Source organism: Pipistrellus kuhlii, unplaced genomic scaffold (genome assembly GCF_014108245.1).
Source record: "Pipistrellus kuhlii isolate mPipKuh1 unplaced genomic scaffold, mPipKuh1.p scaffold_m20_p_3, whole genome shotgun sequence".
Taxonomy (NCBI): Eukaryota; Metazoa; Chordata; class Mammalia; order Chiroptera; family Vespertilionidae; genus Pipistrellus; species Pipistrellus kuhlii.
In genome coordinates, this window is record NW_023425529.1 from 174727018 (window position 1) to 174753097 (window position 26080).

The following is a 26080-nucleotide window of genomic DNA, read 5'->3' on the forward strand; positions in this document are numbered from 1 at the left end:
TCAGTCCATTGGGTGTGGGGTCTGCAGGGCCACATGGCTATGGAGGGAACATGGGTATCTACAAAACTAAAAGAAGCAGAAAGCCAAGAGAGAGAGCTCCTTTGTCTATGTATTCCCAAATTTGAGGGGCCTGCATGGGTTCTACTCCCTCTAGCCAATCCATGGTTTCCCAGGCTAGATTGACAGGCAACTAACTTCTCTATGTCCCCCCAACTTCACATCCATCTTCCCCTTTGTCTGGTGCCTTTCCCCTCTGAAAGGAAGTGGACCCATGGTTCCCTGAGGAAATAAAACTTCGGCTTCCTGGTGAAGCTGCCCAAATGACATGCCTATAATGTCTGGCCTTCCTTTTTGTTCCCTTGCTATCTTACCTAATAAAAGAGAAATATGCAAATTAACCATCACTCCGCTACACCCACAGCCAATCAGAGTGAGTATGAAAATTAACCAAAGATGGAGGTTGATTTGCATATGCAGGCACCTGAGCAGAGTGAAGCCTGCTATGAGGGAAAGGGAAGGAGGGGCACCGCTGGAGGGAGCTACTGGAATGGTGCTCCAGACAGAAGCGAGGACATGCCTGCTCCTGGGCAGCCAGAGAGGGGGATGTGCTAGCTCCCAGGTGGCCAGGGAGCAGGGATGTGCCGGCTCCCCTCCCGGGTGCCAGCTCCTGGGCGACTGGGAGTGAAGCCAGGGGCCTATTCTTGCTGAATATCTTGCAACAGGCCTCTAGTTCTATATAATAAAACGCTAATGTGCAAATCGACTAAACGGAGGAGTGACCAGTTACTATGATGCACACTGACCACCAAGGGGCAGATGCTCAATGCAGGAGATGCCTCCTCGTGGTCAGTGCACTCTCACAGGGCTGAGAGCTGCTCAGCCAGAAGCAGGGCTCACAGCTGGTGAGGGATCTTGGACTGCAAGAGGGTGCAGGTCGGGCTGAGGGACCCCTCCATCACCACCAAGTGCATGAATTTCATGCACCAGGTCTCTATTTATTAATAACTGACTAATTACAATGGCATAACTGCTACCTCCACCATCCATTGCCAGAACTTTTTCATCTTCCCAAACTGAAATTCTAACCACTTTTCAATAACTCCTGTTTCTGTCATTACCCCTCCTATCCCCTAAACCCTTGACCACCACTATTCTACTTCCTGTCTATGGGATTTGAGTATTCTAGTATCTCTGACTGGCTTATTTCACTTAGCATGTCTTCAAGGTTCAACCATGTTGCAGCAGGTGTCAGAATTTCCTTCCTTTTTAAGGCTGAGTAGCATTCCATTGTAGGTATACGCCACGCTTTGTTTATCCAGTCATCCTTTGATCCATACTTGGCTTGCTTCTACCTTTTGGTTACTGCAAGTAATCCTGCTGTGAATATAGGTGTTAACACCTTTTGGAATCCCTGCTTTCAATTTCCCAGAAGTGGAATTGCTGGATCATATGGTACTCTATTTTTAATATTTTGAAGAAATGACCTGCTGTTTTTCATAGCAGCTGCATGGGCACTATGATATAAGTGAGCACTTTAGTTTTAATCTGCACTCTTGCTAAAAAACAAAATGCTCACTTATATCATAATGCCCATGCAGCTGCTATGAAAAACAGCAGGTCATTTCTTCAAAATATTGAAGCCCCCATCAGCTCTGAGACAGCATTTCTGCTTTGAAAGCACTACAGTTTCTCTCTGCTTTGGACCTCAATGAGGTTGCTTAGAACAGCAGGGAGACTTCATAAAGACTTCATGGGCTCTGAAACCTCCTCCAAAAGTTGTTCCCTTCACATCGGATTCCTCTGTGCAGTGAATGAAGCCCAGATGTTATTTACCCATGCAGAGGAGGGAATCCTGTATGTTCTACCTCCTAATCTCTCCAGCCATCCACTTCTCTTTCTCCCCGCTTGCCTCTACCTAAACCCAAATCATCCTCTCATCTTCCCCTTTAAGCTGACTCCTAACTGGTTTCCTACACCCAGGCTTTCTCTCTCCCTTCCTGTTCCCCACATAGGCCCTCGGAGCAGAGCGAGTGTACGCTGTCCAACTTAAATCACACCCTACACCTGCATTAACCCTTTACAAAACCTTCCACAGTTCCTCTCCAGCCGCACCTCCTGCCCATCACCTCCTCCCTTTCCCAGTACCATCTTCTCACGCAGAGCCCAGGAAATCCAAGGATTTTCCTCATTTTTTTCAGGGTTGTCTTCCCTTTTGCCTCTAGATTCTTTCTTATGCAACCATCTTTTCCTGGAGTCCTGCCTGCCACTTCCCAACCCCAATGCATCATTCAGATGATCACTTCTTCTCTTGTGTACGTCCATACCTCCCTCTTCTATCCTAACAATTGCCACAGCTCCTTGCTCCCGAGTCATCGGTTTTCCAGTTAATCTGTTGATTCTTTGTGGCAGACCTCAGGGCCACCTGTTCTGTTTTGCCCTGAAATCCATCTTCATACCTGGCCCAACAGTAACCATTCAACAAATCAATGGTATCTCTCTCTGCCCTGAATTCATTCAGGTAGCATCCACAGCCGGACCAAAATAGATTGTAACATGCAGCTCAGTAAAGAAGCTGGTTTGAATGTTTGTTTTTTTCCTCAGCATGGAAGGTATTGAGATAATGGGATAGCTCCAGATTTTTAAGACGAAGTGTAAGCCTATGAGGATAACTTTCTATGGTAATAAAAGAAAGACAAGATTGAGCTAGAATAGCATGATTATGGCCCTGGGCTCTTTGTTCCACGGACTTCCGAGTTCACTAGAAGGCTGAGTGAGAAACAAAGCATGAATCATTGTGTGGCAGGAATGAATTATTGCTGAGATTAGTACCTGTTGGTGTTAACCGATCCCCAGCTCTAGAATAGATTTCTTTTCTGAAAAGGGGCCCTAGGGCGGGAAAGGAATCTGTTTACTGAGCCCCAGGTTTCCTGATGAATGGCGGGCTCCAAGCGACTAATTCTTTATTTAAATTGAAAAAAAAATTTTATTTGTGAGAGAGATTTGTTGTGCCACTATTTATGCATTCATTGGTTATTTCTTGTATGTGCCCTGACAGGAGATCAAACTCCCAACCTTAGTGTATTCCTAGTGACTAAGTCTAAAGTATCTAATGCTGGTCCCCTGTTAGCCTGCAAAGGCTGGGTCTCAGATAACACTAAGTACAAAATCCCAATCTTCTGCAGTGATTTTATCCTGGAAGCCATGTTACAAATTGTGATGGACAAAGAAGGGCCCATCAGATCAGTGTGCTGTGGTGAAATGTTCTCAGAGTCCTATATCTGGTCTTTCTATTGTTGATGTAAGAAACATCTAAACCTGTAGAGAACTTTCTTTATTGATCGAGAGAGAGAGAAAGAAAGAGAGAGAGAGAGAGAGAGAGAGAGAGAGAGAGAGAGAGAGAGAGAGAGAGATATAGGGAATTGAACCATGACCTCCTGGTACATAACTCTATGCTCAACTACTGAGACATACTGACCAGGCTGTATTTCCAGATTTTTATGGGCTTGCAGTGGCCCTGCCTACTTAGGTCAATGGTGTCTGTTTCCTGGTTTGACTAATAGGCAAGTACCTTCCCTATGTCACCCCAACTTCACTGTGCATGTGTCTGTCTCCCCTTTGTTGGATCTCTTCTCCAGGGAATGGGCTACTGGTTCCCTAGGAAGTGTGAAAGTGCAGCTTCCTGGTAAAGCTACCCAAACCACATGCCTATAATGACTGCTTTTCTTTCCTGTTATTGATAACTAGCTAATTATAATGGTATCAGACTGTTTGGACTTGGCGGTGAGAAAAGAGTATTAAAAATAGTATCTCCCTCCTTGTTTTCAGAGCAAAACAATGCTCATTGCCTGGACTGCTGCAGAACATGCTGGTTCTCTGCCTTCCTTGCTAAGAGTAGAGAACAGTGTAGAGCTGTGCCGGAGTTTTTTGTCCTGCCTTGTTCTGTTCACAGTTAGGTTTCACATCAACAACCAGAAATAAAACAACTACCATGGGAGAAACACAAGAGCAATATCTAGTGATTTCACCAGGCACATCATAAGAAAACATTAAAAAAATGCAGATTATTTACCTTATGGCTGCCATGAGATGTGTTTAGTTCAGTAGCTACAAAATGAACATCATAAAATAGAGACATTTCCAAGCATGAGCTGTTAAGAAAGACCTTTTTTTCATCCATTCAACATTCTCTGTCTAGTATTCAAAAAGGAACCTGTTAAACTTGCAAAACGTGTCAGTTGTTTGTGAGGTTTGATGCCATTGGTCAGGCATTTATCGGTTTTTCAGTTCGCCTAGATCCAGAGCAACACATAATGTTAACAGCTTCGGTCCCTGACCCTGCTACATGTCAGAGAGACCTGTACAAAACCCAACAATGGACACACGGACAAAATCACCACGGTGTGTCCAAACAAACAAATTGTTGGGGCTGGAAGCACCATATGAGATCATGGCTTTATTCTTCTTATTCTGCTGGTGTGAATTCAGAGATGGGGGGTGGGGAGAAGCGACCAAAGGTGATTAGAGGCAGCTTTGACATGGCCAGACCTGAGCATAAACCCGGCTCTGCCACCTGCTGTTTCCTTTGGAAGTGGGGCTCTCAGGATCCGAACTTTTTTCTTCAAATGTGCAATGGAGCAGTTAGTTACTACTCAGGAGGACGGTTGTAAGGATGAGTGAGGTGACCTTTGTAAAATATGTAACATATAGTAGGCACTTGGAATTAGTGCTTCTTTCTTTTTTAAAAATATTTTTTATTGATTTCAGAGAAGAAGAAAGAGGGAGAGAAAGATAAAAACATCACTGATCGGCTGCCTTTTGTACACCCCCTAATGGATATCGAGCCCACAACCCAGGCATATGACCAGAATCAGACCTGGGACCTTCAGTTGGCATGCCAACGTTATATCTACTGAGCCAAACCAGTAGATAATTAGTGTTTATTAATTAATATTAATACATCTGAGTGATACTGCATTTAAACCTCATTGAAATCTTTATCTAGTGTTTCCAAAATTTGTAATAAAAATTGGAACCTACATGTCTAAGAGAACAGTGGAGAATAGTGTGTTCATATTGACGATGTGGTAGTGATTTCAAATAAAAGGCAATGTTGAGTACATCTAGTTTTCCATAGCTATAAGACTCAAATAAAGAGCCAACATACAAAGTGGTGGCATTAGAACAAGTGTGTCCATGTCACTAACCAACGTAGAGCATGGAGTGTGAACAAGAACTTAGACCCTTAGCTCTGGCTCCATTTGTCTTCAGACCTGAGTTGTTCATTTTGATTTTTAAAAAATTTTATACATTTTTAAAGGTTTGCACTATACACACACACACACACACACACACACACACACACACATATACACACACACACATTATATATATATTTATATATATATATATATATATATATATATATATATATATATATATATATAATTTCAGAGAGGAAGAGAGAGGGAAAGAGAGAGAGAAATATCAATGATGAGAGAGAATCATTGATTGCCTGCCTTCTACATGCCCCTTACTAGGGATGCAGCCCAAAACCCAGGCATGTGCCCCTGACTGAAATCAAACTTGGGACCCTTCAGTCTGCAGGCCAACACTTTACTCACTAAGCCAAACCAGCTAGGGCCTGAGTTGTTCATTTTGTAAGTCAAGTGTTCAAAACCAGGACACTTTTAAAATTAAGTTATATTGCAGAAGGAGGTATTTAACAATCTTAGAAGTTGTTTCTTTCCAATTTTGATACAGAAGTCTGAAGATAATTAAAAAGACTTTTTCTTAGTCATTGGAAAGATCATTGAAAGGGCATTTCTAAAAGTATTGTAGAATGTTTTTTCCCCCTTTCTTTTCTTTTTATTTGAAAGTATGATGTTTTTATATAATTGGACAATCCTAATATATAAAAACCCTGGGTCCTAATACTAGTAACCCAGAAGGCTCAACCAATCGGAAGTCAGTCCTGAAATCAGCTGGGTTGCTGGGGCAACAAGTGCTGACTGCTTCCACTGCAGGTGCAGTGCCTCAGCACTAACTGCTGAAAGGACTGTGAATCAGAGCTAAAGAGAGGCCTGAAGAGGGAAGCAGGGACTGATCCGTTGCCTCTGTGGCAGCTTTTAATCAGCACTTGCCTCTCTCTTTCTCTCGCAGTCTGGCCAGCAGCCAGCACCTCCATTTATTTCCAGGCCTCCACCCGAGCTGCTAATCAGCCCCGCCTTTCTGATCAGGCCCCGTTGATAGGCCCAGAGATGCTGATTGGCATAGACACCGACCAATCAGAACCAAATGTGGGTGCTGTGGAAAGCCAATAGCTGCCCAGGAGGTGGAGCTTCTGATGCTGACTGGTATAGAAACTGACCAATCAGAACCAAATCTGGGTGCAATGGGGAACCAATTGTTGTCTAGGAGGTGGAGCTTTTGACACTGACTGACATAGAAACCGACCAATCAGAACCAAATTGGCTAGCAGAGGATGGCAGTTAGAGGCAAGATCAGGCAGTTAGGGATGTCAGGCTGGCAGGCAGAAGTTAGGGGCAATCAGGCAGGCAGGCAGATGAGAAGTTAGGAGCCAGCAGTCCCAGGTTGTGAGAGGGATATCCAACTGCTGGTTTAGGCCCCATCCCGCAGGTTCGGGCTCAATCCCCAGTGTGAGGCATGCAGGAGTCAGCCAATCAAGGATTCTCTCTCATCATGGATGTTTCTGTTCTTCTCTCCCACTCTCTTCCTCTTTGAAATAATTTAAAAATATTTTTAAAACAAATAAATAAATAAATAAACCTCAAAGGGTGGCGAGTCCATATCGTCTGCTATTATTGGACTCCAGCCACGTCATTTTCAATTTAAATATGTTTTAAACTTTTTGACAATTGATTTTCTTAGAGTACAGTTCATGAACAATTGACTCATGATGCTTTTAGCTGCTAGCTCTACTCTACATCACAGATTGAATTCATGGGAAGATGGGCTCCTTTTGCCTGGAGAGAACCTGCTGATCCCGCTGGGAGGAGGTTGGCTTTAGGATTCATCGGCCACAAGATTCTTGGAGGAAGTAATGCCTTAGGATTCCGAAGTCGTGGCTATGCCACTCCTTAGTGACAGCACCTATGAAAAGTTACTTATTGTAGGAGCAATAAATGGAAACAAGAGTGCTTATCTCTAAAGGTTAGGAGAGGAGGAAGTTTCTTGAGATAAACCTATAAAGTATGTAAATTTTGAACTGCGTGATAACGCAGGTGAAAATAAGAGAGGCCATCGGTAAGAAATGACATACTGGTGACATATCTGGCTAGTTTGAAATCATTTGGAGGAGACTTTAGAGAGGTTAGCAATGTGTTTTACATGTAAATATAATTAAATTGAATTATGCACAAACCTTATATGTAAGATGGATTTCTATCTTAAAAACTGAAAGGGTTGGATCAGGTGGACTTTGCCAAAATTTCAATAATTTTTTTTTTCTTTGATTCTGTGGCATGGTTGGTGATATTTCTACTGGTCTTGCCTGGGCTTAGTCAAGTGGCTGTGACTGGGGTTGGGATCCGCTGAAATAGTTGGGGTGCCTAACACCTGTGCTCTTTCCTTAGGGTCTTTGACCCTCTAGGAGGCTGTCCAGGGAGCACCATGTGTAGATGCAGGGTTCTAACAGCAAGAGAGAGCAGCCCTAATACACTCTGCTCACATTGGCTAAGTCACATGGCCAAGCCCAGAGTGAGTGTGGAAAGGGATTTTCCAGGGCATGAATAAAAAGATGAGAACAAATCAGGACCATTAATGTAACTGTCTACCAAAAGTGTGTTGCTAGCCTGACCAGTGTGGCTCAGTGGTTGAGTGTCACCTTATGTACCAGGAGGTCACCAGTTCAATTCTGGGTCAGGGCATATGCCTGGGTTGCAGGCTTGATTCCCAGTGTAGGGCATGTAGGAAACATCAAATTGATGTTTCTCTTCTCTCTCTCTCTCCCTCCCCTTGCCTTTCTCTGAAATCAATAAAAACACACTTAAAAAAAAAATAAAACAAGTATGTTCAACTATCTGTGAATAGAAATATCAAAATACCTCAGGAATATTTACAACCAAAATGTAGGATTCATCTAGAATAGTGTTGTCCAATTGAGTTTATGTAACTATGCTAGTATGTAGGTATTTATATATGTAAAAGTAATTATAAATGTTCTAGTAGCCACATTAAAGAGAGGTAAGTTCTAGCCAGCTTGGCTCAGTGGATAAAGATTCAGCCTACAGACTGAAAGGTATTGGGTTTGATTATGGTCAAGGGCACATACCTTGTTTGGAGGCTCCCAGCCCTGGTCTGGCAGCATGCAGGAGGCAACCAATCGATGAGCACCCCCCAGCCTGGAGATGGGAGGACTTGCTTTGGTTTGATTTTTTAATTCTGGGGATCCATTTTGGATTGTCTTCCCCCAATGAATCCTAAAGGTGGCAAACTCTTCACCAGGCTTTTTGCAAAAAGTTCCACTGGCGTCTGTAAAGTTAAAATGTCACCTATTGTAATGTTTTGCAAGAGGGTTCAAAATGTGTCTCCTTTCTGCTGTTCTCTCTTTAATGTGACATAAGTGTCACTGTTGATAAATTTTTGTTGTTGTTGTTAATCCTCACCCGAGGATAGAGAAATATCGAAGTGAGAGAGACACGTGTTAGATAGAAAGAGGCTTCACAGAGAGAGTTTCATCCCAGAAAACAAGTGCTCTTTAAAATGTTTTTCCAATAACGGTGGTACATGCATTCAACGAACGGCCATATGTAATACCAATCCAGGTGTCGCGTTCTGCTTGACATGTAATAAGTCAGTGGCTGGCAAACTCATTAGTCAACAGAGCCAAATATTAACAGTACAATGATTGAAATTTCTTTTGAGAGCCAAATTTTTTAAATTTAAACTTCTTCTAACGCCACTTCTTCAAAATAGACTCGCTCAGGCCATGGTATTTTATGGAAGAGCCAACTCAAGGGGCCAAAGAGCCCAGAATAAGAAGATTTGGACTTTTACATAATGACATGATCCATCAATGTCTTACAATGTGGCAATAATACTTTCAACATTATTTTAGTCAGACTCAGTTGAATCGAGTTACCTGTCTCTGGTTAGGCACCAAATCAACACATCTGAGGCAGGTATAAAGCTTGTTCCCAATGTTTCCTTTCATTGAAATTTTCAAGCTCCTGCCAGGGCCTGACCTGGTCCTGACAACTGTGTCTTCCCGGGGTTAAATCGGTTCAGACAATGAGCCATTGGATCAGAACCCACTATGGGAGCCATATGCTACGCCAGTGCCCCTGGGCATAAGCTGGGTGGCCAGTGGGGTGGGACTCGAGTTTATCACTCTGTGCTTTTACTCCCATCATGCAAAACCACCTTCTGAAAGGCCACTTGAACATTCAGAGAGTGAAATTTCAGAATATAGGTATAGAGTTAAAGGTTTTAATAAATTTTAGCAACGATTCTGCTCTTTCAAAATGGAGATGATTTATCTTTCATCAGGAGACAATAATGGCTACCATTTCCTGGGTGCCTACCATGTGCCAAGCGTGGTGAAAAATACTTAGCTCACAGACTCTCTCTGCCTCTGGTAGCAGGATGTGAATCTGACTTTTCCAGTGTTCTCCAGGGATTCTGGCAGAGGCTTCAAAGCTTGAGAACAAAGGTGCCAGACTTTCTATGCAAAACCGGTTCTTCCACTGTCACCTCTCACCCACCCCCAGGCCATGCAAAAAAAAGTGAAAAATCCACCAGAGAGAGCTGGGCACAGAGCCTTCCTTAGAGAGAGCTCTGTCTGCTCCCCCTTTCCCTTTGCCCACCCCCAAAGCCCCACCTACAAGATAGACTCTACAGCATATGTGTCAAACACAAGGCCCTCGGGCCAAATCCGTCCCGCCAGGCCTTGCAATGTGGCCCCGCACTGCGCTGTCATCACTGCACTCCACTGCGTTTCCATCACAATGACAGTTTATGACTGTTCAGTAAACCATTCGGCCCGCGATTTAGGCTGGATTTTAGATTTTGGCCCCTTCTCTGATTGAGTTCGACACCCCTTCTACAGTCACACAGAGAGGCCAACCTGATGCTTTCGCAATGCTGTGTCATTATACTAGTACTTTTCTATAGAATTGCTCTTCACTGCCCTTGGATGGATTTCTGAGTCCTTAGCCTTTTTTGTTCCTTTCAGATATTAACCAGTCCAATATCAAAACACCAAGCACTCTCTTAATTTCCAGGGCTTCTGCTCCTTAGCGTTGACCTGCCTCACTCAGGCTGGGAGGCCTGCACTGTGGCTGGACCCAGGTCAACTTCCTTTCTGTCCCCCCTCTCCTACTTACTGCGCTCCTCTGAGGTTCAGGGAAGAGGGGGAGAAGAGCTGAGGGGCTGAAAGGTTGGAACTGACTGGGACAATGATTACCTGCCCACTTAAGTATGGCAGACGGCCAAATACTGACTCACCATCTCCTAGGGTCCTTTTGTGAGGATCTTGAAGACCCCAACTCGGCACAACCAGTTATAATTCCCCTTTCTGGCCCCTCTGATTTCTTATACATTCTGATTCCCTGTGGGTCAGGATTGTTGCCATATCCCCCTTCCTCCACTGGGGGTCTCTTTCCATCTTTCAACCTGTGACCCAGGGAAACCATCACACCCATCTCTCTTCCCTCTGCCTTCATGGAACTCAGCCACAGTCTCTGGCTTTCAGAACTTTTACTGCCCGGCTGGCATGGTTCAGAGGTTAGCATCTACCTATGAACCAGGAGGTCATGGTTTGATCTTAGTCAGGGCACAGGCCGGGGTTGTGGGCTCAATCCCCAGTGTGGGGTGGGCAGGAGGCAGCCAATCAACAATTCTTTTTCATCATTGATGTTTCTATCTCTCTGTCTCTCCCTTCCTCTCTGAAATCAATCATATATATATATATATATAAATTTTTTTTTAAGAACTTTATAAAACAGGCAAAAGTCAGGCCCCAGTCCATGTGTTCACTCTGTGCTTCAGGTTTTCCAATATTTTCTGGATACCATGTCCACTGGCCTGCAGCAGGTGGGATGTGGAAGGGGAACACCTTTTCCTACCCTCTGGGGGAAATGCACTACCAGCCTCTCGAATGAAAAAGATAAAGGACTTTATCTTTTTAGAGTAGTTTTAAGTACACAGCAAAATTGAGAGGAATTTCCATTAAATCTCCTGCCCTCCCACATACATTGTCTCCTCCATTATCAACATCTCTCACTAGCATGGTACAATGGAGGGAACTACATTGAACATCACTGTCCCTCAAGACTTTGGTCAACATTAGGTTTCACTCTTGCTTTTGTACATTCTATGGGTTTGGACAAATGTATAGTGACTTGTATCCACCATTATAATATCATACAGAATATTTTATTAAATAATTGCCCTAAAAATCCTCTGTGTTCCTTTTATTCATCCCTCCTCTGCTAACCCCTGGTGACCACTGAACTATTTATTGTGTCCATTTTTTTCTTTTCTTTTCTAGAATGTCATAGAGTTGGAATCATGCAGTGTGTAGCCTCTGCAGAGTCACTTTTTTTCATTTAGTACTATGCATTTAAGATTCCTCCATGTATTTTCATGGCTTGATAGCCCAATTCTTTTTTGTCTGAATAACATTCCATTGTGTGGATGGACCACCATTTACCTATCCATTCACCTACCGAAGGAAATCTTGGTTGCTTCCTAGTTTTCCCAGTTTGGGTAATTATGAATAAAGCTGCTATAAACATCCATGTGCAGGTTTTTTATGTAGACATACATTTTCAACTCCTTTGGATGAATACCAGGGAGTGCGGTTGCTGGAACGTATGGTGAGAGTGTGTTTAGTTTTATTAGAAACTGCCAACCTGTCTTCCAAGTGGCGGCACCACCGTGCGTTCTTACCAAGAATGGGTGGGAGTTCTGTTGCTCTGCGTCCTCTCCAGCGTTTGGTGTGTTACTGTTCCAGATCCTGGCCATTCTGATAGGTGTGCAGTGGTACCTCCTTGCTTTTTAAGTCTTCCTTCTATGTCCGAGGCGGGTTTAGGGTAATAGGGTGATGATGCAAACAGGTTTGGGGCTAGCTCTCTGCAAGTCTTAAGAATGTGGGGAGTACTGGACACCTGTTGTTCTCAGCTTTGGGTCCTTGATCTATACTTTCATTACACTTAAATTAACCCTTTGGCTAGGAATTATTATTATTATTATTACAAATTATGAAATGTCTTAAGACTCAGAAAAGTTAAGCTGCCCAAGTGTGTATGACCAAGGAATGGTGAAATAAAATTCTGCTGAATGCCTTCTTGCTATTTCCAAGACCCAAACTAAGTGTTTTGCTGGTGGGGGGTGGGGGTGGGGGTGGAAATCATGACTTGATCTTGTCATTTAGCATTTTTATTACCAGTATGGAAAACCATGTTCTTAAAGACAGCTTTATAAGCAGGCCAGACTCGATCTGTTCTATGGTTCGAGATGAAGTGGGCTTTGTCTTTCTTAATTTTAAATAATTTTTTATTTTTATTTCTTTTTTGTTTGTTTGTTAATCCTCACATGTGGATATTTTTAAAAAATATATTTTATTGATTTTTTTACAGAGATGAAGGGTGAGGGATAGAGTTAGAAGCATCGATGAGAGAGAAACATCGATCAGCTGCCTCCTCCACACCCTCCACCGAGGATGTACCTGCAACTAAGGTACATGCCCTTGACCGGAATTGAACCTGGGACCTTTCAGTCTATAGGCCAATGCTCCATCCACTGAGCCAAACTGGTTTTGGCCTGAGGATATTTTTCCATTGATTTTTAGAGAGAGTGGAGGGGAGGGGGAGAGACACACAGAGAGAAACATTGATATGGGAGAGACACATCAATTGGTTACCTCCAACACATGCCTGACCAAGGCCGGGATTGAGCCTGTAACCTAGGTTCATGCCCTTGAATGAAATTGAACCCAGGACCCTTCAATCCATGGGCCAACACTCTAACCACTGGAGAAAACTAGCTAGGGCAATAATTTTTAATTTTTCAATTATAGTTGACATACAATATTAGTCTCAGGTGTACAACCCAATGATTAGTCATTATATAGTTTACTAAGTGATCATCCCAATAAATCTGGTACCGACCTGGCACCATACATAGTTACTACAATATTATTGACTATATTCACTATGCTGTACTTTACATTCCCATGACTATTCTGTAACTCCCAATCTGTACTTTTTAATCCCTTCACCTTTTCCACCCATCTCCTCACTCCCTTCCCATCTGGCAACCGTCAAAAAGTTCTCTGTATCTTTGAGTCTGTTTCTATTTTGTTTGTTTGTTTATTTTGTTTTTTAGATTCAATTGTTGATAGATATGTACTTATTGGCTTTTTATTATTCATAAAGTTTTATTTATTCCCAAATCCAAAAGGACTGTAGGTGAGTCCTTTTTGGCTCTCAGAGTTCAGAACAAAGGGTCAGGATACCCCACAATTCAAATGTTTATTTTTCCATCTGGTAAATAGGGATATTTAAGAAAGTGTAAACGACTATATTAATAACATCTCCCAGAACAAGAAGTACAAGGAGTTTTTAAAGCTAGTTCATGACTTTTTTCTTTTTTCTTGTTTGCATGGAGCCTGTTTCCATAGCCCAGCCTTCTCAAGTACTCCACTGGGACGAGAGGGTTCCCATCCACTCCTGGTCCGTTACCTTGGTTATCCCTCTTAGAATCTTTACTTTTCAAATGTTGATCACTTGAGCTGAAAGGAAAGAACTTCAGGCTAGAGCAGAGGCAGAGACAAGGGCCGGGCGATGAGGAGTTGCTTTGGATACGACAGCGGCACAGATCCATCAGATACCTCATGCCAACCACCTTGGCTATCTCTCTGCCCTGCTTTGTGCAGAGCCAGCAAAACGGGCATTAGTCGCAGCCACTCTTCAAGTGCAAGGTGAGTAACATCATTCCTGGCTGTCACGCTGTGGAGTGTTACTGAGATGCATGCTTGCAAGGTGTGCAGACCCGAGGCCAGAGCTGAGGGCAGCCTGAGTGGGAATTGCAGTAACAGCTGCAGCATCATGCATTTTCTTAGGAATGACCCATAAAGTTTGTCTAAAATGAAAATTATTTCATATAAACAAAATTATATAGAGTATATCTATATATAATATTATGGCCTACATAGTTATAGTTATACAATATTTAATATAAAATAGTTATAAATATAAAAACTAATTAAACTAAAAGACTGTAATTCTAAGCCAATTTCAAACAAATGAAAATGCATGTATTAGATCTGTAGGTTTGCATAGAAACTCTAGAACAAGGTCTTCTCAGTTTGTACCAAACGGGTCACTATTTAGGCCATTGCAGCCCCGGCAGAGTTTCTGTAGCCTTCTCGTCATAGGTATATATATATACACACATACACACAAACATACATACGAGGGGCCTGTCGCAGGAAGATTCCTGCAAGCGGCTGCCACCGATGCTGCCACAGTTGCGGCCGCTGTTGCAGCAGCTGCTGCTGCACACATGCCTCAGCCACCACCACCACCCGCCCTACCATCCCACCCGTCGCCGCTCTCTCTTTCCCTCTGGCAGCCACTTTGCTTTCCCCTTTCCCTCCCTCTTCCTTCAGTGCTGTCTTCAGTCTTCACTCCTCTCTCCCTCAGCATATGCAAACTAACCACCATCTTTGTTGGGTTAATTTGCATACTTGCTCTAATTGGCTGTGGGTGTAGTGAAGGTACAGTCAATTAGCATTTTTCTCTTTTATTAGTGTAGATAGAGATTAACATTGGTGGTTGGAACTTCCATTTGATCCAGTGATCCCGCTTCTAGGAATATATCCCAAGAAAGTAGAAACACCAATCAGAAAGGATATATGCACCCCTATGTTCATAGCAGCACAATTTACAATAGCTAAGATTTGGAAACAGCCTAAACTCAATCAGCAGATGAGTGGATTAAAAAACTGTGCTACATCTACACAATGGAATATTATGCTGCTGTAAAAAAGAGGGGATTCTTATCATTTACAATAGCATGGGTAGAACTTGAGAGCATTATGCTAAGAGAAATAAGCCAGTCAGAGAAAGATAAATATCACATGATTTCACTCATTTGTGGAAAATAATGAACAATATAAACTGATGAACAAAATCAGATCCAGAGACAGAGAAGCATTAATCAGACCATCAAACCTCAGAGGGAAAATGGGGGATGGTGGGAGTAAGGGGATGAGGTCAACCAAAGGACTTGTATGCATGCATATAAGCCTAACCAATGGACACAGATACCAGGAGGGTGAGGGCTTGAGTAGGGGTTGTGGGGGGATAATGGACACGTACATAATATCTTAATCAATAAAGAAAAAAACAACAACATTGGTTGTTATTTTTAAAACATTTTGATATATGGAATATTAACTTTTTAGTTTTCTCATGCATAATGGAGGACAATATCTGTATTGATAAGAATTGTGAAAGTGCCCTACCTGGCTCAGGTGTCAGCCTGTGGATTGAAGGTCCCAGTTTCGATTCCAGTCAAGGTCATATGCCTGGTTGCAGGCTCAATCCCCAGTAGGGGGCATGCAGGAGGCAGCCGATCAATGATTCTCATCTTTGATGTTTCTATCTCTCTCTCCCTCTCTTTTCCTCCCTAAATATATATATGATATATATCTATATATCTATATATCTATATATCTATATATCTATATATCTATATATCTATATATCTATATATCTATATATCTATATATCTATATATCTATATATCTATATATCTATATATCTATATATCTATCTATATATCTATATATCTATATATCTATATATCTATATATCTATATATCTATATCTATCTATCTATCTATCTATCTATCTATCTATATATATATATATATATATATAGAGAGAGAGAGAGAGAGAGAGAGAGAGTAAATGCACAATGCCATCTTTAAAAATTTGACCTTTGATTTCACATCCACTTTCAGATACTGCCTTTGGACTTGGCTTCCTACCAAGGTAACTCTCAAAAGGGTTGACCTCACTCCCTTGTTCACACCCACGTTTTTGTCTTCAGCCCAGTCCAGTCGTCTTCTGTCCCTAGCATGCCACAGAAATGGCTCTTATCAAGTTCACCGACAACTTTCATCTGTCACCGCATCATCAATTTTCTGTCCTCAGAGCACCATTTTCACAGCTGAACACTGTCCTGTTGGAGACATATTTTATCTAGGCTTCCAGGACCTCACAGTTTCTGAAATGCTCCCAACTGCACAATTTTCTTTCTTCATCTGGTTAGTTCACTTATCTTTTCTCAGTGTGGGAATGCCCTGGGGACTCTGTTCTGAGACAAGCTTCTCTGTCTCTCCTGCGTAGGCCATCGGATCATCTCATGCAGATGCCAATGACTCTTATAGTCTTTTTGTTTCTCTAAACTCGCATTTTGGCTCCAGAATTACATATGGAATTGTCCACTTGGAATTCTAATAGGCAAACTTACCAAAGGCAAACCTTTTTAAAAAAAAATATATTTTATTGTTTTTTGTTTGTTTGTTTGTTTTGTTTTTACAGAGAGGAAATGAGAGGGATAGAGTTAGAAACATCGATGAGAGAGAAACATGGATCAATTGCCTCCCACCTACTCCCCACTGTATGTGCATGCAACCAAGGTACATGCCCTTGATCGGAATTGAACCCGGGACCCTTGAGTCCGCAGGCCAATGTTCTATCCATTGAGCCAAACCGGTTAGGGCCCAAAGGCAAATCTTTACCTCCCATGGGACCTCCTCCAATCTTCATCTCACTCCACCTCAGGACTAATCTTCCTTTTCTATGTCTCTCTTCCCCCTCCTTCCCCCACCACTCCCTTCTACCTTGTTCACTCATCCCAAATATAAAGCTAGTCAAATGCTGGAAAATACTTGTCAAGGCCAGAAGGCAGGAATGCAATATACTTCAGCTGGTAATTTGTCTCCACCTATTAGGATGAAGTGGTATTGCAGTCTTTTAAAAGCCCAGACAGACATCATGGTCCTCTTGACACCCAACTATTATCAGTAAAAAACAAGGCATGACTTTTGTTGTTGTTCGTTTGTTTTGTGTGTGCGTGTGCTTGTGTTTATTATTACCTACCGGTAAACAAAACCTAGTGTCAATGAAAACTTAGGGCAACTCTCCGACCTGTCCCACAAGAGTGCCACACAGGAAGGCGGGGAGCTGCAGGGATTTGCTCAGTTATCCAGTGAGATTTATTCCTTGCATTGTTAGAAATAGCTGATCTATCACACGTTCCTCAGAGCACAGACCATCTGCGGCCTTGTGTCAGACGAGCCCGAGGAACCATAGCGTGTTTATGTGGCAGGACTGGGAGTCCTGAGGCTCTCCCCGCCTGGCCTGGGACCTGGGCGTGTTCAGACCTGTGTTTTCTAGTGCTCTCCGCTCTCATCTTCACTGTCTCCTTCCATGAAGTTCACGTTGGCCCCCTCAGGCCTGCAGCTTTGCGGGGCAGGGCCATGACCTTAAAGGAAAACTTCTTCACTCAGTGCTATCCTTCCATTGGCCAGCAGGTGTCAGCAAATTTCAGGAAGTAAAGCACACTGAACCAAGATGCAAGCTTTAGTCACAAAATTGGGGTCGGGGTGAGGGACAAAGAAACAGATAGTGATTTACACACAGGGCCCCTACATTGCCATTTGCCAAGGCTTCCTTAAAGGAGGCAGAATGTTGTCCCTGAGAAATCCCTCTGAGTGTGGGGTCTAAGTAGCAGGGTAAGTCTCTCAGGGGCTGTCACTTTGGGAACTTCAGTGACTTAAGCTCTCCGAGCCACTGCTTACTGACCTGTAAAAAAATGAGAAGGAGACCCTGCCTGCCTTTCAGGATGGAGTGCAATAGGGCGTGAGATGTGGTACCTGCTAGAGGTGGCAGGCAATAGTCTCGTCTTATCCGCGGTTACAGTTACTTGTGGTCAACCGCGGTATGAAAAGACTCAATGGAAAATTCCAGAGACAAACAATTGGTAAGTTCTAAATTGCAGATCCAGACTCAGTAGGTTTAAGATAGGATCTGGGATTCTACACTTCTAACACGCTCCCAGGTGCTGCTTGCTGGCCCAGGACCTACACTTTGAATAGCATGGGTAAAGCATACGGTTCTTTGTAAGAGATAATGGAATTGCAATCATTTCTCCTCTAATGAATATACACTTCACAAATAACACGTATCTGCCCCCTCCCCTCTCCTCTCGCCTTTCTGAACACCCTGTAAGTTTTCCTTTCAGCGCTGAATCGTGGTGTAATCTTCCTGAAGGCATTTTTCACAGCAATTAAACCCAGCACGTGTAGTGCCAACACGGATAATCCTGTTGAAGTGATGACAACAGCAGCAGCTGCGAACGAGTTTGCACACGCAGGCAATGACAATAGGTCACGTTGATGCTAGAGGACAGCGGCTTTAAGGTGCTTTGAATCCAGTTGCAGGGAGCTCAGAGATGTTCAAATGTGAAAAAAGTGCATCTTCGAGTCAATGCAAAATAGAGAGTAATTTCTTCTTTCTGTTTCGGATACTTCCCTCTTTCCTATTCCTTCTTTGTTCTAAACCGGAAGACATTTCTATCAGGGGTTCATTTGTCCTAATGTCTGTTGCAAGCTGGCTTTGCTTTTGGGGGGTGAGTTCTCTATCTGATCCAGGGCCACCCAAGGCCCTGCCGAGTGGTCAGGGCAGCTCTCACCTCATGTGCCGGGGTTGTCATCACCAGCCAGGCCATTCACCCTCTTTCCCAGAAGCTCCTGGGGGTTCCATAAATTTTCATCCCTCCTGAATTCTTCCTAGCATGGCCATTCCTCTCTGAGCTGGCAAACCCATGTGTAGTGAGAATGAATTGAACCTAGCACCTGGTAGGAGCTTAGAAAATGTGGGTTGATGCTTTGGTCTGATAACCCTGACCGATCATCAATGCCTGGAATTCCTGAGTTATGGAGGAAGTGTTTTATCTCAGGATACTGGGCTGCATTCGCGCTTCACACCAGCCTGTGGGGAGGTTGGATGACAATTCCTATTTGAGAACAATTATGCTAGGAATGTGTTTCACCAGGTTACATACGATTGACCCTTGACCTGGAGTGGAATATCATCGGAAAGAGGGGACAGGATAAATAAACACACAATGAATTTCAATCTCCAGATCCACATTTCACAAAAACAGTTTCCACGCATAAACATTTGTGTTTCCAGGGGTAAGTAGGTGTGCCGAAGAAATGGCTCTGCCAACCACATCTCCATCCCCCTCCCGCTGAACTCAACTATAAACCCTGGACAGAAGGCAGAGCTAAAAAATTTGGGCAATCCTGGCCGAAGCCAAGTTCAACAGGATTTTTTACTGCACAAACCTGGCTTGTCCTTACTTGGTGTTATGCATCTCCAAGGGGGGCCCATTGGTACTTGGTGTTTCCCAAACAATTTAACAGATTTCTTTTTCTCAAGGAACATCCTAAGAGACATACTGCCTTGTTTCGCTATTCCCTTGTCCTGTGTCCCCATATGTCCTTTGGATGGGTATGATACCTCTCATAGCTGACCTGGAAATCATGCTTTCTTTGGACAACTGTCATGTCACGGGGTGGGGTGGCATCCTGTCCGTTCAAGGTGACTTTAACTCAGCTCATCTGGTGGGTAGCTGTAAATGGTCACTTCTTCTGGTTTACTAATTATACCTGTTTGCTGTTTGCCCCAGCTGGGTGATAACAATTCATGTGGCAACAATTAATATAATTTGATATAATAAAAGCCCAGTGACCAAAATGGCAGAATGACAAGAACAACCAAGGCCCCTTGCCCAGGTTGGCCCCTCTCCTCAGTGGGGACCCCCACCTCGATCTGGGGCCCCTATCAGGGCAGGACAACTGGCCTCCACCTGTGCCTCCACCTGTGCACCAAGCCTCTATCCTATATAATAAAAGGGTAATATGCAAATTGACCCTAACAGCGAAATGACCAGAACAACTGCTGGACCAGTCACTATGAGGTGCACTGACCATCACTCAGTCCCTTTCCCTGGCCAGTAAGAACTGATCACCAGATGCAAATGGGGAATTGGGGGGGGGGTGGCAGCAGGGGGCAGGGCTGGCTGCGTGCAGCTGGGGAAGATGGCTCTGATCTCAGGCCAGGCCTAGGGACCATACCTGTGCATGAATTTCATGCACCTGGCCTCTAGAGATATAAGATTAACTTTTCTTTCCTAAAACTCAGCCTGAGAAACCAAGAAGGGCAAAGGAAGTAATGAAGCAGCTTATATTGCAATTGCACAGAGGTGAGTTGCTCCAGTCAACATTGCTGGAAAGTTGATGTTGAGCAGATTTGAAGTTTTGAGATGTTTCTCTAATACTCCATTGGGAATTATGGAGGAAGGAAAACCTACAAAGAGATTTGTTAGAAAGCATATTGAGAAATAATCAACACTCAGGATAACATTGGTTTAGACTTCCTTTGTTTAAATCACTGTGCCAAGTAGGAGAAAATATACTAGGTTTTTGCAGTGTAACAACTTATGACAAACACAGAGGCTTAAAGCAGCACTATACATGGTGTCATTGTTTTAGTATGTCAGAATTCCAGGCAGGGCCTCAATCAAACCTCTGCTGAGGGTTTCATAAGATTGCAATCAAGTGTTAGCGGGGGTTGGGGTCTCCTCTGAGGCTTGGGGTCTCCTTCCAAGCCCATGTGGCTGTGGGAAAGGTTCATTCCTGTAGCTGTGGAGGCTGCATCTTCAAGGGTAGCCAGAGAGCCTGTCTGGCTTTGGAAATATCTCTGGCTGAAACTGGTTTGGCTCAATGGATACAACCTCAGCCTTTGGACCGAAAGGTCCCAGGATCGATTCCGGTCAAGGGCATGGTTGTAGGCACATCCCCAGTAGGGGGTGCACAGGAGGTGCTGGCTGATCAATGTTTCTCTCTCATTGATGTTTCTATCTATCCCTCTCCCTTCCTCTCTGTAAAAGTCAATAAAATATATTTTTTTTAAAGAAGAAGAAAAAAGCACCTCTAATTAGATAAAATGAATCTAGAAATATCTTCCTTTTGATTAATTCAATGTCAACTGATTAGGGGCCTTCATTTCACCTGCAAGATCTCTTCTGCCATGTAAAGTAACAATCATGGGAGTGATATTCTATCACAGTCACAAATCCTGCTCGCACTCAAGGGGAGGTGATTCCAGAGGGCATCCGCTTCAGGGAGCAGGAATCTTGAAACCGAATTTAGAATTCTGTCAGAAGTAATTATATAATAATTACTTCTCTTTGTATTCCCCACTGAAATCAACTATAAAACCTGGACAGAATACAATGTCCATTATGTCATTTGGTTAATAGTGACTTTTAAATCTTTTATATGCCTGCTGATTTTCTTTCTAGTTTTGCTATTAATATTTGAGAGATAATTATTGAAATTGCTGATTCTAGTTTTGGACTTGTTTCTTTTTGTAGTTCTGTCAACTTTTGCTTCATGTAGTTTAAAGCTCTGTCGTTATATGCCCCTCTGTTAATAATTCTGCCGCTCCAGTTTTCTTTGGATTAGTGTAGCATATTGTATTGTTTTCTATTCTTTTTCTTTTGATCTGTGTTTTTTAATATTTAAAAAACATTTCTTATAAGTAGTATTCTTTGTCTCTTCATTTTTTATTTAATCTGCTAACCTCTCTCTCTCTCTCTCTCTCTCTCTCTCTCTCTCTATATATATATATATATATATATATATATATATATATATATATATATATATATAATTGATTTTTTTTACAGAGGGGAAGAGAGAGGGATAGAGAGTTAGAAACATTGATGAGAGAGATCATCAATCAGCTGCCTCTTGCACACCCCCTATTGGGGATGTGCCCGCAACCAAGGTACATGCCCTTGACTGGAATGGAACCTGGGACCTTTCAGTCCTCAGGCTGACGCTCTATCCACTGAGCCAAACCGGTTTCGGCAACCTCTACTTTTTAATTAGAGGTGGTTAGAGAATTTGCATGCAATGTGATTATTGATGCAGTCAGGTTTAAGTTTATTATGTTATTGTTTGTTTTTTATCTGTTATTATTCACTTTTCCTATTTTTTTATTGATTTATTTTTTAAAATAATTCTAGTTATTTTCCTTTGTTGGTTTATTAGCCACAAATCTTTGTTTTGTCACTTTAATGGCTTCTAAAATAGAGTGTATAGAATGTATAATGTATAATGTGTAGTATTCAGCTCTAATTTACCACTGTTTTTTTTGTCAGTGATAATCAACCACTTTATATATAGTATAAGAACCTCAGAATAGAATATTTCAATTTTCCTTCTGCCAGTAGAGCTCATTTAATTTGTTTCCTGTCTTTCAGAGATCCCTATCCCTCACTGCCTAAGAGTCAGTGTCTTCAAAACTGTTGGTTCATACATGTTGCTGTTGTTGTTTGTGTGTACTCTATTTGTTTCAGGTGGCAGGCAAAATGTTACTTAATCTTAGACAGAAGTACCATTCCTCAGCCAGTACAGCTTTACCTTGTAAATGGAATAATCAATCACACTGTTCAGTGCGGGGGAGAGACACTAATTGGTTCAAGGCCACAGAGCCAGTCTATCCTCAAATCACAATGCTGCCTCCTAGTGGAGGGGCGTCTACTTCTCATGTCTTCACAAGGAATTTTAACGGAATCTTTTCTTCATAGTTGGCTCTAATTATATTTGTAAAGGCTAACAGGAGTATAATCACAATTATGCTGATCTCTGTTTAGTGCCTACTGCTGCAAGCAATTAAGGTGAATTAGCCCAATTTGTAAGTTGGAATTTATTAAATCTTGTCACTTGAAAATACTTCTGTTTTAGATAGACAAATGTTAACATTTATGACTAAGGCTATTTACTTTAAAAACATCCTAATAAGACATAAGCACTTACAAAAAGCTTTCCATCTTTATTTTCCTTTGATAAAACAGAAAAGGAAAACATGCTTGAAGTCAGACTTTTGGTCTATCTATTAGATAACAAGAACTCTGTGATGCTCTTCAAAAATATTTCAGAGAATGTTTTCTGAAGAAACAGCCTCGCTCCAGCTCAGAGCACACATAAGAAGCACGGATCAGGAGCAAATAGGAGAGTGGGCCACATGCATATACCATGGGAAACAGGACAGGAAACTGGCACACATGAGATCTCTTTGTATTGACTTTCCATACACTCATTTGGGCATCCATAAAGAGCAGATGTGTCAAAAGGATCTTGAACTAGATTTAGGCCAGATTCTGAAGTTAAATTATTTTCATCAGTAAAGTGAAAGTTGTAACTGAGATGGTCTTAAAGGTACTTGCATCTTCTGAGTATTCGATTCTCTGATCCCCAAGCTCAGGCCTTCAAGGCTCTAGGACCTCATGAATCCACCTCAGGCCAAACCCAGAGCCACCTGACGGTGCTCAGCAAGGCGCACCACAGAGGGGTGGCTTCTCTCTCAGTTGCTCACATTTACCTCGTCTGTGGTCCGTTTCGCGAAGGCATCCTCTCCAGGTGAATCTGATCAACCAATACAAGGAAGCTAACCCCTATCTTAGGGATGCAAGCAGGTGTGCCATATATTCACTGGGTGAAGGAAGAAAATAATAGAACTCTCATTTATTTTTAATTCAACCTTTTCTTATTTATATTTTGTCTTATAATATGCAAAATATATTAGTTATAATACTATACATATGCAATTTAAATATATAGGCAACAGTATATATATCATATATGTATATATCGTATGTGTGTGTCATGTATGTATACATCACACAACACACACACACACACACACACACACACACACACACACCTGTCACTTTGTTTTCCCTTGGCCATCATCTTGGGACTTCCATTGGTTCATCTCTTTCCTGGATCTCATCTTCCTTTTTCTGGTTTATGTAGCTTCTGAGAGCTTCCAGTTGCTTGCTGAGAAAAAGTAACAGGAAGATAAACCTTTAAAGACCTTGGATCTAAAAATATCTTCAGTGTATCTTATTTAATAAATAATTTGGCTGGATATAGAAATCACTTTTCTTCAGAAATTTGAAGTCATTGCTTCATTATCTTCTAGCTTGCAGTTGCTGATGAGAAATATGATATTATTCTGATTCTTGACCTTTTGTTTAAAACCTGTTTTATTTATTTATTTTATTAGAAACTTATAAGATTTTCTCCACACCTTCCCCACAGAGAGAAGGCACTATGCCAGCTTCTAACACTATAGGATTTTTGTGAACTTTATATAGGCAAAATCACAGAATATGTATTTTTGTGTATCTGGCTTCTTTTATTCAATATCATATTTGTGAGAGTCAGCACAACACACAGCAATATTTATTGTCTCATTGCCGTACGGTGTTCTATTGTATGAACAATTCCTGCATCTCTTTGAATGTTCATTTTGTAGACCACCTATTTTTGCTTCATGAATCCATATATTATCTCACTGAGAACACAAATATTCATTCACTTGATTTTTTTTCTTACCCTCTGTACAGTCTTAGTTTCCTTTATGTTAGTACTTCAAAACATTGGTTTGTTTAAGTGTTTATATTTATATTATGTGATTTCCTCAAATTTTGGGTGACCCTTGGATTTCTGCTCATATTTACATATGAGGTGCTAAAAAGCGGAAGGCAGGACCATGGGTGATCTTTGTTTAGAGTGATCTTGCTGCACTGTTTACTTGAGTGGGTGAGGGCATCCATAATGTCAGTGCCTTCAGCTTCTCCCTCTCAGTCTTGGGCTGGTCATATACCACAGAGAATAAACTTCTAAGCCAAGGTCTAATCCTGAGAGCCAACTGGGGAAGAGGCCAGAGCAGCTCTATGTTGAGATGTGAGCACGTTTTCAGGATGGCTCCCACCCTCAATGGGCTTGCTATCACCTCATCAGAGGCTTTCTCCTGCTTTACCCTCTCTAGAGACTATGCCTCCAACCCCCCCCCCCCCCCGGGAAGTACGAGAGGATCAGACAGCTTCCTTATCGTGGTCCCTCATATGTGTGAGGAGTCCTCATATGTGTGAACATCGTGTTTTCAATAACAGGACAAGGAGGGCAATTCCAGGTGGAACTCCTACGGGTAGTGAAAGAATAGAAACACTAGGGTCTCTGAATGGGGCCATATTCGAGGGCAGCCCCACACTTCCCATTCACCTATCTCATCAGGGCCCACCGGAGTGGCATTTCTGGGGATGACCCCAAACTCCCCTAAATTTTATTTTCTTGACATTTTTTATGTTTCTCTTCATCTCTGACATTACACCTCTCTCACCCCCTGGAAGGGATGACAAAGGAATACTGGCTGCAAAGCTAAAACATCTTTCATATGTAACACAGATACTTACAAATAATGCTCATTCTGGAGCTGATAATGGGGAAAATGCGTGGGACAGATAATTTGGGTATTTGTTTTTTAAAGAGTTAAAATAGTGAGGTAATGGATGAGCTATCTATCTAATCTTCTTAAAAAATAAAGGCAGTTTGTCATTATGGTGATGTGTACTCTTTCTCTCCTTTTTTCTTTTCCTTTTTGTCCACGTTGTCATTAATTTCTGTCTTCAGAGTTCACCCAAATTCAAATTTGACCACTTTCTCCCAACTCTGCTGTAAGTTCCTTTAGTTGTTGCTGTAATTCCATTAGCTATTCTAGAGTTTGGTTGCAATTGGTGCTCTAAAAGTGAATTCTGATTATGGAAATTACCCTTAAATTTACATCAAAATTTGATGAAAAGTATTCATATATATATATACTATTCATTCATGAGAAAGAAGAAAATTCTGCCACTTGCAACAATAGATGGACTTTGAGGGTATTATGCCATGTGAGATAAGTCAGACTGAGAAAGACAAATACTGCATGATATCACTTATATGAGGAATCTAAAAAAGCTCAACTCATAAAAACAGAGTAGAGTGGTGGTTAGCAGGAGCTTGGGGGGTAAGTTAGTTGAGAAGACATTGTTTAAGGGTATAAACTTGCAGCTAGTAGATAAATAAGTCCTGTAGAGCTAACACACAGCACTATGATTACAGTCAGCAATTCTGCATTGT